The sequence below is a fragment of the Triturus cristatus genome, chromosome 9 (genome assembly GCF_964204655.1).
Source record: "Triturus cristatus chromosome 9, aTriCri1.1, whole genome shotgun sequence".
NCBI lineage: Eukaryota > Metazoa > Chordata > Amphibia > Caudata > Salamandridae > Triturus > Triturus cristatus.
The window spans coordinates 527789599-527803500 of NC_140592.1; the positions used below are offsets into that span (position 1 = coordinate 527789599).

At 45.7% G+C, this 13902-nt stretch overlaps 1 long non-coding RNA gene across 1 annotated transcript; it reads left to right on the plus strand.

The window, feature by feature from the left end:
* Positions 1-1021: 1021 nt before the first annotated feature.
* Positions 1022-3926, plus strand: LOC146798243 (uncharacterized). The gene is made up of 2 exons (XR_014968651.1): positions 1022-2675; positions 3067-3926. It is a non-coding gene; the product is annotated as an uncharacterized LOC146798243 (long non-coding RNA).
* Positions 3927-13902: the final 9976 nt, after the last annotated feature.

Here is a 13902-nt window from a genome sequence, read left to right on the forward strand (position 1 = left end):
AGGAAATCCGATCAACTTTTTATAGCTTATGGACGCTGTCATAAAGGACGTCAGGTTACTAAACCAACGATTGCACGCTGGATCTCGGCAGCTATTGTCTTCTGCCACCAAAGGGCAAATAAACCTCTGCAGTCTCCAGTGAGGGCACACTCCACTAGGGCAGTGTCATCATCTACTGCCTTATTTGCTGGAGTATCTTTGCAACACATCTGCAGAGCAGCTACGTGGTCGACCAGACACACGTTTACTAAGCACTACTGCTTAGCAACTTTAAGCGAGGAGGATGCTGCGGTGGGACAGGCAGTGCTGCGCAATCTTTTTAAGTAAGGTGAGCCTCTTCCTCCCGCCTCCATATTGTTTCCATATATATTATGCATTTACAATGTTACAGTTGTTCAATACTGTTTTTATGCATAAGAAGATTGATTATCTATATATGTTGAATCTATTTGGCATGGAAACAATGGTGATTGTTACTGCTAGCTATTCTATATTCAAGCATGTGAATCTATGAAAGACACCCTAATACTGGAGAAGAACAATTGTTACTTACCTGTAAACAGGTGGTTCTCCAGTATTGGTGTCTTTCATAGATTCACATGCGACCCTCCCTCCTCCCTTCAGAGGCTCTCTTCTCCTCATGCACTTTACAGTCACTCTTGTGCTACGAAAATCTGAGGTGAGAAGCTCTGAGGAGAAGGTTCTAGAGAGGGGCTGACGCCTGATTGGCTGGAGTTCGGACTTACATAATGACAGAGATAGACTACAAAGGTCTTTTGTCTCTCTCCATTGTATTCCTATGGAGTTTTTCTCTTATAGGTACACTATGTGTGTTTTACACCTATATGCACTAATTATATGATTACTTATGTATATATTTTACTACATATATATATGTATATATTGCTATTTTATTTACCGTGGGACTCCCACTCCGACGACGGGGAATATTCAAGCATGTGAATCTATGAAAGACACCAATACTGGAGAACCACCTGTTTACAGGTAAGTAACAATTGTTCATATCTGGGCTCAACGATAGAAGCAGCAAAATGCCAGACTGGAGGGACATAAGATTTTTAGCTCGAGTGTTTTAAGCCACACCCTTAATTAAATCGGCCCTGCCCCTTCAAGATCTGCCAGCCCCTGTGACCCCCCCCCCCATCTCGTTTTCCTTTCTTTTCATCCCAGTTAAAGTCCTGCATTTCTTTTCCATCGTTGGAAGGCTCTTGGGCGTAATGAAAGGTGTTTTCTTTTGGGATCAATAAGAGCCAACAAGAATATTGCCCCATAGTACTAATGTATGGAGTGGGTTCTATGGTTTTCAGAATCACGGTTTCTTCATCTATCGGCATCCAACAAAATGCTTGAATAGAGAGTGGCATCTCCTCCAGGAGGCTAGCAGTGGTTCCCTTACAGCTGCCCCTTTTAAACGAAACAAAGCAGTTGTAGTATAGTTCAATAGTTCTTCTGCCTGCAACAGTTCGTAATGCTCCTTTGTTGGTTAGTTCTAGCTTGACGTTTTTGCTACAAGAGGGGGTCCCCTTTTTTCCTGGGCACATTTAATATAGTTGAAGGACATGGGTCTAATCATTCTCTCACTAAACTTCATGGGAATAGTGACCTACGAGAACGACCCAGGTTATTTTATGCACTGTAATGGAAGAGTTGGCAAAAGCGGTGATCTCTTTAGATCCATGTTTTACCATACAATATTTGACAGCAGGTCACTTGTTGCAAATTTCATGTGGAGGAACGCTTGCTATTTGAGTTGAACGCGAGTGATTATTGGATTAAAAGGACGAAGAATGGTGAGGAGAACCTGAAGGAATGTAGACAGTGATTGTGGTCTTAAAGGGGGAGGGGGGGGGCGCAATAACTTGTTGACTGTTTCAGATTAATCCTAGATCGGGAGCAATGAGTGCAGTATCCGGGCAGATCACCACGAAGGCACGCGAACTAGCTGCTGTTTCTCAACATTGGCTGTTTCTCAACATTGTCTGCTCTTGGATCTCCCCCGTAAACGTCTTACCTGTATTTTGTATGGTATGCTTTGAACTTCGGTTCCTATTTGACGTCCTGGGTTCTAATGGTAACTGGTTCTGCGGAAAAAGGTTAATCTTGTTAATACTTGAAATGATCCAAGTCCTATTGGTACCTCATTGAAATGGGGACGAAGTGGGTAGGTACCTGCGCTTCTGCTCTTTTTGTGAATGCATTGGTAGTTGATTTTGGAAGTATGTGAATGCTGACTTCGCAGACTATAGTGATTTAATGTGCATTAAATTAATTTGTGGGTGGGATGGGTCTAACTATCCTTATTTCTGCAGACGAACACCCATCTTTTGTTTTTTATTTCCAAAGAGTGCTACAAGGGACAGACAGGGTATTTATGATCAGCGAGTTTCTTATGACCGCATATTCTCTACCACTAACTACTTATGGATATCGTCATGTGGTATGTTTTTAAAACTTTAGACGCTACTTTTGATTGGGAGGGGTGGGGTGGTATTGAATCTGTTTACTTGTCTTTTCAGAGTTATGGACCTGGAAACTTAGTGTGGCTGGAGCATATCTGACTTGGGAGGAAGCTTATTTCCCTGGTAGTTGATTGGGTAATCAACTCAGCAAGATCTAGGCACTCTATGTATCTACATTTGTGTCACTACTCATAAGTGAGTCCATAAATGGTGAAGCGCATATAACAGCGTTCTTGTGGGTCGGTGCTCATCCAGTATTTAGTTCCCGATTCAATAAGAGTGTATGTCTCAGTAAAAGACCACTTGCCTTTTTAATATTTTAAATGTAACTTATTTAAATCTAATTTTTTTTTTGTGTAAACTTCGAGTGAGTTGTCTTTTTATAGATGTCGTCCAACATGCTGAGCAGGCAAATGAGCTTTGGTGTACTTTTCTATACTGTAGTAACTAGTGTTTCTCAGACTGCTTTGTACTATATCGTTCTTTGGAGCTAATCTGTGTAGATGCATGCATATAGGCAACCACCGTATTTATTGGCGGGCACGGATGTTTGGGGCAACTGTTGGTGGCTTTTTTTCCTTCTCAGGTTGCACACCTTCACCCGAATAGACCAGACCCTATGCAGCCAGAAGATTCAAGGTTTTCCTCGTCATTTAAATGATACGTTTTAGTGATCAGATTATCTTTCGCAGGAGCAACTATACAATTAAGCTGGAGGAAAATGCAGTTAATCGAAATAAGAGAAGCCTTTTCCGGGTGTAGAGGAATTTGAATCCATTGGTAATTCTGGCATCGTTGACGGCAAAAGTTGAGTTTTTATTTTTGTCTCTCCCTTCTCCTTTAAATGGTCATCTTGGATGATTCAATAAAGTGCTGGTTGCATATTTCTAAAGCTGCTATTTAAAAAAAAAAAAACCTTTATTGTAGTAAATGGCTTGAGCTTGACCGGTTATAATCTTGTGAGGTTGTAAAATTAAGGCCACTTTCTAGTTGATTCCTTTGGTGTGTGAAGTTTGAAATGCATGTTTGAGCATACAATGGCAATGCCCCAGTTATTACATTGACCATGATAATGCATGTCTGCATTTCTAATGCAGATTTTTTTAATGTATAGAAATGTCGAGAGTGGTCCACTAGTCTCCAGAACTTTTCAGTCTGAGGATGAAACTACTAAATTGGTGTGAGAATGAAGCTGGTAGTTCTCATACAGGTCACCAAATGCAAGCTGTGGAAGGCTAGTAGGGAGGATGTTGGGCTAGTAAGTGAAAACTAATTTTGACAAAATACGGTCTAATTATGCTTCTGCAGCGGTCTAAGCTTACCCGTACTGAAGCGATCTGAAAGGCAAGCCAAGGAGACCATCTGGCTCTTGGCTGGATTTTTGGTGCAGCTTTACGTTTTTTTATGATATTGCAAGCAGTTTTATTTTACTTCTAGTATTCAAAATAACTTCCAATCTGCAATGTGTCCAGTCTGTTTTCTCAGGATTTCCAAGCAGTTTGTGATGACACTTTACTCTACGAAGAAGCTAGTGTACTAGTCATTAACTTGGCATTGGAAGAGGTGTTCAACTTGGTTTACTTTCCCCTTTGTTTCATATCCGTTTTGAAGAATAGAATGTGCTGCACTATTTCCGAGCACTTAACTTTTAGTTCCCTGGAACAAATTCAGTTTTTACTTTATTTTACGAAAATAAAGAAGTTGGCTCGAATTAGCCCCCCCCCCCCCCCCCCCCCCCCCCCCCCCCAAAGCTTGTTGGTATATAGAACTGGAAGTTCACAGCCTGAAGACTGACATTTTAGTGGTGGTGATTGGGTTATTACATTTTCCTGTACTTAACATATTTGAAGGAATGTGTTCCAAAATCAGATCCATGTCTTTATGTAATCTTTCAGGATGTAACCTTCGGTAACCGGTACTGAGCAATATAATAAAGTCTAGCTTGATCGTGCAGTTCTTTAGTATTTTAAGAACTTGCGGCTGTAGAGGTAGAATTGTAAAAGTTCCCTAAGGAGAAGGCCAATGTTTGCTCATCTGCCGACCTTGTTTAGTTTGGCATTTTGGGCTCCTTAATAGACCTGTTCTGAGAGGTATTGTGGGTTGGACCCGGAGCATTTGATACTTTGCAGAATCTTTTGTCGGTGGGGTTGGTTGCAGTTTGCTTTGATGGTTGCGTGACCCTGCACTTTCAAGGGTTTTAGACTGTATTATCGGAGGTGGGGAATGGGGTCCCTACAAAGCTAGAAGTTTAAGGTCTGCACACCGAATTAATTCAGTTGGTGCCCTTAAAGTTTTGTTTAGTGTGAAGTGCAGCTGAGTTTGTATTAAGGGTCATGGCTGGCTTTTATTGGTGTAACTGGACAGGGCAGTGTCTGTCCACACCTCCAATAAGCTTTATTTTAACCAATACTCCTTCTAGTAATGGGGTTGTGTGCGTTTTCAATGGACTGTGTGCAGAAGTAGGCCTATCCGCTGCTCCTTTAATCATTTTAGGAGTATGGTTTACCTACAGAGTAGCACAAAGATGAAGCGTGATAGCATCCTAGTAAAAGTCCATGCATTAGGCAAGATGGATAAATTGAGTAAACTTGATAAAATTGGACTGGCATTCATACACCCCCACCCGCCTTTTCTAACCAGTAGGTTGGTGCTTTGTCGTGTCACCAATTTTAATTTTTTTCCTCCAAAGCTATGGACTGCCTATTTAAATTGATTTATACGGAAAAATGTTAGCCACTTGTATATAAATACCTTGCAGGCTTATTTTAATTAGTTGTGAGTTTACTTGGTGGGAAACCCTGGTTCTCAAAGTATAAATTGTATTTTGAAGCGGATCAAGCCTGTTGCCCTGTCAAAGCAAGTTTTCTTCGGTCTTTAATCCTGAGCATTTCCTTCAGTCTGACATCTTCTGGCGTTGTAGATTAGAAGAATTTAGCTATAATAAACATTTCAGTAAAAGCTCTCCACTAGCCCTTGGTGCGGAGTTAGCACCGTATGAAATGTCTTGTAACTTGGTCAGAATTGAGTGTTAATTAAATGTGACATATATATATATATATATATATATATATATATATATATATATATATATATAATTATTTTTTTGGTGGGTTGGTATCGAAGCAAACGTCTTTGTCTTGTCATATTATTGACCCACAAGACTAAAATTCGTCTAACCACATTTCAGCCCTTGGTCATTGGAATCTTCACAGTTCATTCTTTGTCCATTTCTGTGATAAAGTTAAAATAGCATTTTCTCAAATTTGCTTCAGTTAATTTACCCAGTGCACGTTGTAGTTTTCGGACTGCGTGGATGACTAAAGTAGATAATCAAGGTTTTCTTTTCCTGAGAGAAAAAACTTCTCTCAGGTTTTGCTTTTAGCCTGAAAGAAAAAAAGCAAAAGATGCTGGTGGTTGGCACTCCTGGTTTTCAGGACAGGGTTCAAATCCCTGCAGCGTCTTTGCTATTTTCTTTTCTGGGATTTATATGGCTAGAATTTTATAACCTTTCTCCAGGAAGGTTTTTTCGTTTTCCTGGCCCCTCATCGGGCAAAAAAATCGACTTAACTGCTTAATTTTTCTAATAAATATTTCTAATTGAGGTTTCCTTTCAAATAACTCCAGGAGCCATACTGGATGTAGAAAAAATGCTATCTACTGTACCAGTGTGCGGTGTTTAAAGCTCCATCTCATCTGTACAACCCTGGACATCACCTGTGCGTACAGTGTTGCCTTGAAGTCTTGTTTTCATGTTTAGGTCTCATCTAAGACCATGTGCTGTTATGAGACATTTGCTCCAGTATTGGAACTTTAATCGATTCCCATGCTTGAATCATTCCCCGTCGAGTTGGGTGTCCCTGGTGTATATATAACAAGCATTAGCTTAGCCAATAGGTCTTGCCTCTGGGACCTTAGAAGTGTTTAGCCATGCAACAGTTGCGTAACTAAATAGTTATAAGGTCCCAAAAGCGAGACCTATTGGCTATGCAAAGCGGCCGTGCAGCTGCGAAAGTGATCGCGATCAAACCTCAAAGCGGCCGAAAGTGAAAGTAATCGCCTGCGCACATGCACTGTAGCTCTAGGCTGTCCTGGTAGCACTTTTTGGAGCCCTCTCAATAAGTCTCGCCAGACCAGCGCATGCGCTGGGTCAGGCGAGACCTAAAAATAGTAGTAGTAGTACAAATCAACTAGGCCTATGCCCATTCTAGTTTTGTAACATCCACCTTTTTTTTTATAAGAGACCAAATAAAATCAACAACCAATCAGATTACCCTCGCCCTGTAGAACCTTCCTGAGAGAACCTCAGATTTTCTACCGCACGTTGTGCTAGGGAGTCTCCACTGAGTTCTGCTCTGTTTTTCATCATTACATTTATTCTTAGAGGTTTTTTCAAGAGCTTATCTTCAACTTTGTACTTCAGCTTTTATTCAACATGTCAAAAGGAGAAAAAAGGCCTTGTTAGAGCTTGTGACGCTCTAAAAAGAGGCTTTATGTGGATGACCCTCACGGACTGCATCTATTGCTTGTATCCAGATCATAGGGCCAAGGATTGCAAGGTATGCCGTACTTCTTTCACCAACCTTGAGGGACCATGAGGGTCGTCTACTCACCTGGCTCTAGAAGTTAAAATCCAGGAGGGGGCCTATCTCCAGTGACGACAGTGATGAGGCCCCATCTGCTGCAATCTCAAAAAAGGGGAGATCAGACCCTTCTTCTGAAGACCGTCCTGGGAAAGCTTCTAAAAGGACCTCTCATCGGTCTGACCAGCAAAGTCCAGACAAATCTTCTCACCGAGGTGTAAAGGAGAGAGCAGGACTTTTACTGGAGAGACCGCAGTGAGGAAGTAGTTCTGTTCCTCCATCTTCTCCTCCTCACAGAAAAAAGGACTTCAAGAAGCCCTCTTCTGTTCTGCTGACGACCGCAGCGACTAAAAACCATCGTCAACACGCAGCGAGAAGGTAAAATCTCCTTGTTCTTCATTAACTCCGACTGGATCGTCGACGAGTCTCCTTACCTTCACCTACGGTGCAGTCTTCATCGTAGACGCTGGTGAAGTCTGATGCGGAGTCATCAGTCATGGCAAATATGCCGTTGACGACTCCGACTGCCGTGTTTATAAAGACTGCCTCGACGTTGACCACATCGTCGACTACCTCTACAACCTTGTCAACGACTGATGCAATTTCTGCTCTAACCATCAAAATTCAGCACTTTGCTTGGTGAAGTGATCTCCGAAGTAAAGTGACTCCTCTGCTGCCTACCCGGCCCCTAGAGGACATTATTCAGAATAAGGTTCACATGGCTATGCACATAGCCCTTCTGAACTGCACGTTAAGTGCCAGGATGTAGATTCTGAGAATGGTTATGGTGATAATAGGTGTATAATCCTCCTCAAGACTATCTTGGAGGTTATCCGGAGGAAATGGTCTGTATGCCATCCTCCTTGATTTCGGACTTGCAGTTCATGCTTTCTGCCTATAAAAAGGTTTCCAACGCCATCTCCGATAAAGGAGCTTGTTTCAGTTCCCGCTCTTCCGCCACCGGGGCCTTCCTCAACTGCTGCTTCCTCCAGTTCAGGATGATTCCTCTGAGGACCAGGGTCAAACTGATCTCCCGGATAGGGGATGGGATGATTACATAATCCCTACTCCTGCTTCCCCTTCTCGGGTGCCAGTGGATTCTCTGCCTGGGAACATTGGTGGTTTCCATGATTTGTTGGAGAGGGCAGCTAAAAGGTTTGATCTGCCTATGCCATCGGTGCAGTCGGAATGTTACTTGTATGACTAAAGAGCCTTTTAACAGATCGGTGAGGACAATCCTTGTACACGCCCGCCTCGCAGTTCTAGCGTCCGCAGTATAACCAGCGGCAGGATCCGTCGTCCTCTTAATCAAGTTCCACAAACCAAGGAAGAGCATGACGCCAGGGGAAGGAGTCCTCTAGGCGCCATTGCGGCTGCCTTTGCGGCTGCCTGGCTCAGTCTACTGTTCCTTCCCCTCATGTAACACCTGTGGGGCGCAGGATATCTCCATACTTCCAAGAATGGCAACAAATAACATCGGATTGTTGGGTTCTCCATCTCATCCAATTTGGCCACACATTGGAGTTTGTCCATCCTCCTCCAACCAAGCCCCCTCGTGCCACTGCAACAAAACATCTTTGTCTCTTTGTCTTAGAGGTCCAACAGATGCTGCAGAAAGAAGCTAGAGAACTGGTCCCCATCTTGCAGAAGGGAAAGGGCTTCTACTCCTGGTTCTTTCTGGTTCACAAGACTGGGGAAAAGTGGCACCCTAATCTAGATCTGAGGGACCTCAACACTCATCTCATTTGTCGTTTTGAATGGTCTCCTTACAGGACATTCTTTTTTTTTTTTTTTAAATTCAGGAGATTTCATGGCCACTCTGGTTTTAGAGGATGCATATTTTCTTGTTCCCATTCATCCATCCCACAGGAAGTTGCTTCGCTTCACAGCAGCCAAGAGCCACTTTGAATTCAAGGTCCTCCCCTTCGGCCTCTAATTGGCACCACAAGTCTTTACAAAGATACTAGCTCCAGTGGCAGCTTTTCTGAGGAAACTGCACCAGGTTTTCCCTTACCTGAACTGGCTGCTAAAAGCTCCCACCAAAGCAGCAGCCGAGAGGTCGGTAACAGCTTGTACAAAGCTTTCTGATGGATACATCTGCCAGTGGATTCCTCACCTTGTGAATATCCCCTGTGCCAGCAACATTGAGGTCTAAGACTACGTCACAGAGGCACGACTCCGCTCGCGACTCCGCTGACGTCACCGGTTCCAGAAGACCTCGATGACGTCAGTTCCCTTTTTTTCCGCGCCGTCGACGCCAACGGATTTCGGGAATCACAATCTGTAGCTTCATTGTTACTTTCTATTTCTACTGGATTTCTCTGTCCTTTTTTTTGTGTGACCATGTCAACTAAGTCGGGGTTCAAGCCCTATCGTGAATGTGGAAAGCATATGTCCATCACAGATCCACATGACTGCGTATGGTGCCTATCTTCGGACCATGATGTGGATGGATGCTCTTGGCGTCACAAGATGAGCACCAAGGCTCTAAAGGAGAGAGAGGCAAAGCTTTTAATCGTGAGGATGAGAGAAGAGGGGTAGGAGAAAATCCAGGACGAGGTCAAGATCGAGGTTGACTTCGAAGTTGACTTCGGGGCATGCTTCAAGATCTAAGGAGCACAAAAAGAAGAGACATTCTTCTCGACGTCACTGACAAGAGTACGGCTCCGAAGTCACCTTCTCGACGCCGTAAGGACTCTATCTCCCTGTCAAACTAACCTTGTGCCAGTTAATTCCACAGAAGCAGAAGAGTATGTTCGCGGCATATGAGCTTCAGATTACACACTTTTGCATAGATCGCCATCTGGTGTTTGGCCCGGATGTTTGCAGTTTGTTTTTCCTCTTGGAAAGTCTTTGGAAGTCACGAGGTCGGTGACTCCTCCCTTGGTTCATATTGCGCATGGGCTTCGGCTTCATCCTCAGATTGTTTTTTTTTCCCGCCATCGGGCTCGGATGTAATACTTCGCGCTCCGGTTCTGAACAATTCCAGTCTGACGATCGAAGCGGAATCCTCGCTCACCGCGGTATTGTTCAGATACCAGATCTCCTCAATCACCTTGTCTTCGATTCCAGTCGGCGGCCTTCGGGCCTATCCAAACTCCGGTCCCGGCTGATGGAAAGAACTCCAAGAAGTGCCCTCGATGTGGGTCCAAATTCCCCCACACCGATCTTCATGAGGTGTGCAACCTCTGCCTCTTCCCCTGAACACTAGGCTCGAGACTGTCCCGCCTGCAAGTCTTTCAGATCGAAAAAGACTATCCGAGATCGAAGGGCCAGACGAAACATGACTCACTCCTCGACCTCCGTTCCAGTCAATCTTCGGGGATGACGTCGAAGCTCCGGGACAGCAGCACACCGAAGAGGAACTCGTCGGTGCTTCCGAAGCAGACGACTCGGATGTGGAGGACATCACCCCGGCGCAGAGGGTCGTGAGTACCATACCCCCTCCCACACCCGCGCCAACACCCCAAAAAGGCTTCGGTCACGCCTTCGCCTCCGGGCCTAGGCAACACCAGAGACACTGCTTCAAACACCCCACCTTTGGGCCCGGTGAAGAAGCCACATAAGCCTTCCGGCGGCATGGGCTCGAGCCTGCCAGCGGTGCCGAAAAACCCACTTCAGCACCGAAAAAGAGACCGGCCTCTACCTCGACACCGAGCTCCGCACCAAAGTCCTCTTGTGTCGAAACCCAGCCTTTCGGTACCGACCAAACCTCATAAGGCCCTCGGCACCGACACTCTCGCGCCGAAACCTACCTCGCCGCCGACCAAGAAATCGGAGGCTCCAAAAAAGCACGGCACGGACAAGCCTAAAAAGTCATCGGCCCCGAAACCTTCGGTGCCGACTGATCCAACATTGTCACAGGAACTGTTCACACCGGATCCCTTGCAAAAGACACTTGCCAAGGATCCAAAGACTGGACATTTGGCACACTCATCAAAAAGACATTTGGACAAACCGGTCCGCCTCCACCTCCAAAGAGGAAAGACTCTGCTACCTCCCCTTTCAGAGTGCCTTCCCCACCTCCTCCACCCTCTCCACCTCCGCCCCCTCCACCCCATCGCTCCCCGACCCTGTCTCCGGACGATGATCAGGGGGACCCATACTACGATCCAGGGGATGCGCCACAAGACCCCACCCCTACAGGATCCCCAGACCCATGGGACCACTATAATAATCCAGACATCCCAGATGTCCCACAAGATGACCTTAACCCGTCCAGGCCATCTCCACCAGAAGACTTATTAGGTTTTCACCACCTACTTCAGAGGGCGGCACATTATCACGGGGTAGAGCTACACTGACCCTGTAGAGGAAGATTTCCTCCTCGACACCTTTGATACCGCACATAGGTCTACCTCCATACTACCTATGCTCAAGGGGGTAATAACATGCGCCAGAGGTTTTTAAAGACCCAGTCAGGGCTAGGGTCATTAACCCGCGCATAGAGAAAGTATAAAGCTGCCCCCACATAACCTGCCTATATCAAAGGGCCAGCACCACTAGATTCCCTAGTGGTCTCCACTGTTATGTTATATGTTCTTATATAGCGCACAGCTGCCCCAACAAAGGTGCGTCCCGGCGCTCAGACAGGCAGAATAAAGAACACCCAGAGCAACAAAACGGAAAGGAAAACGGAGAGCAGCGAAAAGAATGTTAACCTATGTAGTAAAGCTGCAGCCAGAGGGAAAAAGATACGTTTTAATGGCCTTCCTGAACATAAACAAGTCATCAAGGGCGCGGATATGGGCGGGTAACGAGTTCCAAAGCCTAGCCGCCAAAAAGCGGTAGGAACGCCCTCCCGCTCTGCAGCGCTTGAACCGTGGAACTACTGCTAGATTTTGGCCAGATGACCTCAAACAGCGAGAGGGAACATAAGAAATGAGAAGATGCTCCAGGATCGGAGGGGAGGCCAGCTTAAGGATCTTAAAGGAGAGGCATAGAGTCTTAAACTCGATCCTTTGAGCCATGGGCAGCCAGTGAAGCTTATGGATAGTTTCCTTCGCGGAGCAAAATCTATGTAGGCCCACCAAGGCTCTGGCCGCCGCATTTTGGACTCGCTGCATCCGGATAACTTCCGCCTGATTGGCCCCAGCCAAGAGTGAGCTCGCATAGGTCAAGCCGTGAAAGTATGGTGGCCTGGATTATCAGTTGTCTAGTGGGGGCATCAAAGAATTTCAGGGTTGGCAAAACCCCAAAACGGGCAGCAGCCACTTTTTTTGTATGTCCACAGAAACTGAGGGCAGAATCTAGCCAGACCCCCAGGTTTTTAACCTCAGGGACCGGGATGGGTGCTGGACCCAACTCTAGGGGCCACCACTGATCGCCCCAGAGATTGCACTGTTTACCAATGATAAGGACTTCTGTCTTTTTAGCATTGAGTTGTAAACAGTTGGCCGTCATCCAGCCCGCTACTGCTGTTAGACCCTCCCTGAACCTAGGGGCCTCAGAGTCGGAATCCCCATTTAGTGCAACCGCCAACTGCGTGTCGTCCGCATAGGAAACCAGAGTCAGGCCCCACTGCTTGGCGACCGCAGCCAGCGGCTGCAGATATAAGTTGAACAGCGTGGGGCTGAGTGCCGACCCCTGAGGAACTCCTTGTTCGATGGAATAGGATTTAGATTCAAAAGGAGGGGTAGCAACCCGGAAAGAGCGACCTGCTAAAAAAGGACCGGAACCAATTCCGTGCTGAGCCAGAGATACCGGCCTCACCCAAGCGCTGCAGAAGTATCGCATGTGAGACCGTGTCAAACGCTGCACTGAGGTCGAGTAGTACCAGTGCCACAGTTTGACCGGAATCAAGCACGGTGCGCAGATGTTCCGTCATTGCTAGAAGAGCAGTCTCCGTGCTGTGACCCGCTCGGAAACCATTCTGGGAAGGATCCCAGATATTAGCAGTTTGAAGATATTGGGTCAGAATTCCATTGACATAAGCCTCCGCAACCTTGGAGACCCATGGGAGAAGAGAGATTGGACGATAATTCTCCAGTTTAAGGGGGTCCAAGGTGGGTTTCTTCTAAATAGGGGTGACATAGGCTTGTATCCACTTAGTTGGTACAATCCCTGAACACAATGAAAGATTGATAAGTTGGCGTACAGGGGGGGAAACATAAAGCAGCCGAGTCTCCAAACTGCGCGGGTCTGCAGGGGACCCGGATTTAACTTTGGCTGCCAGCCTATTAAACTCGGTCTCTGAGATTCCCGGGAATGTAGATAGAGCAGCAATAGAGGTAGAAACAGGTCTCTGCCCTTCACCCTGAGGGGTGGTATTAGGAAAGGAGCGATAGATGGTATGCACCTTATCCAAAAAGAAATTGGCCAATTCCTCACAGTGAGATGCAGAGCATATCTCAGCAGCTGAAGCTCTTTTAGCCGTCAGATCTTTAAGAACTTTAAAAATCAGCTTGGCAGGGTTAGAGCTGCGTTTGAACTCCTGGGAGTAATGAGCCGCGCGGGCTCTGCAAATGGCTCTGTGGTATAATTTTATCAAGGTACAGTTTTTTTTTTTCTCAGCGTCATAAGTTTTTCGCCAGTCTCTTTCCGCTTTTTTGCATGTTTTTTTTAAAAGCAATAGGGTATTATCATACCATGGGCTGGGTTCAAAAGAGCGACACTTACCCCACGTAGCCGGAATTAAAGAGTCAAGAGCACGAGAAACCCATCCACAAAAGAGAACGTAGCCAGACTCGACATCATAAAAAGGGTCAAGTGGGTGTTCACTGAGCACCCGATGGAGGTCCTCGAGTTTCAGTTTCTTCCAAGGGCGTTTAAAGACAGACCTGTCTGAGTTTGTAAAGGGAGGATTTTCAGTTACAAGGTTCAGAACCACCAAAGAATGGTCT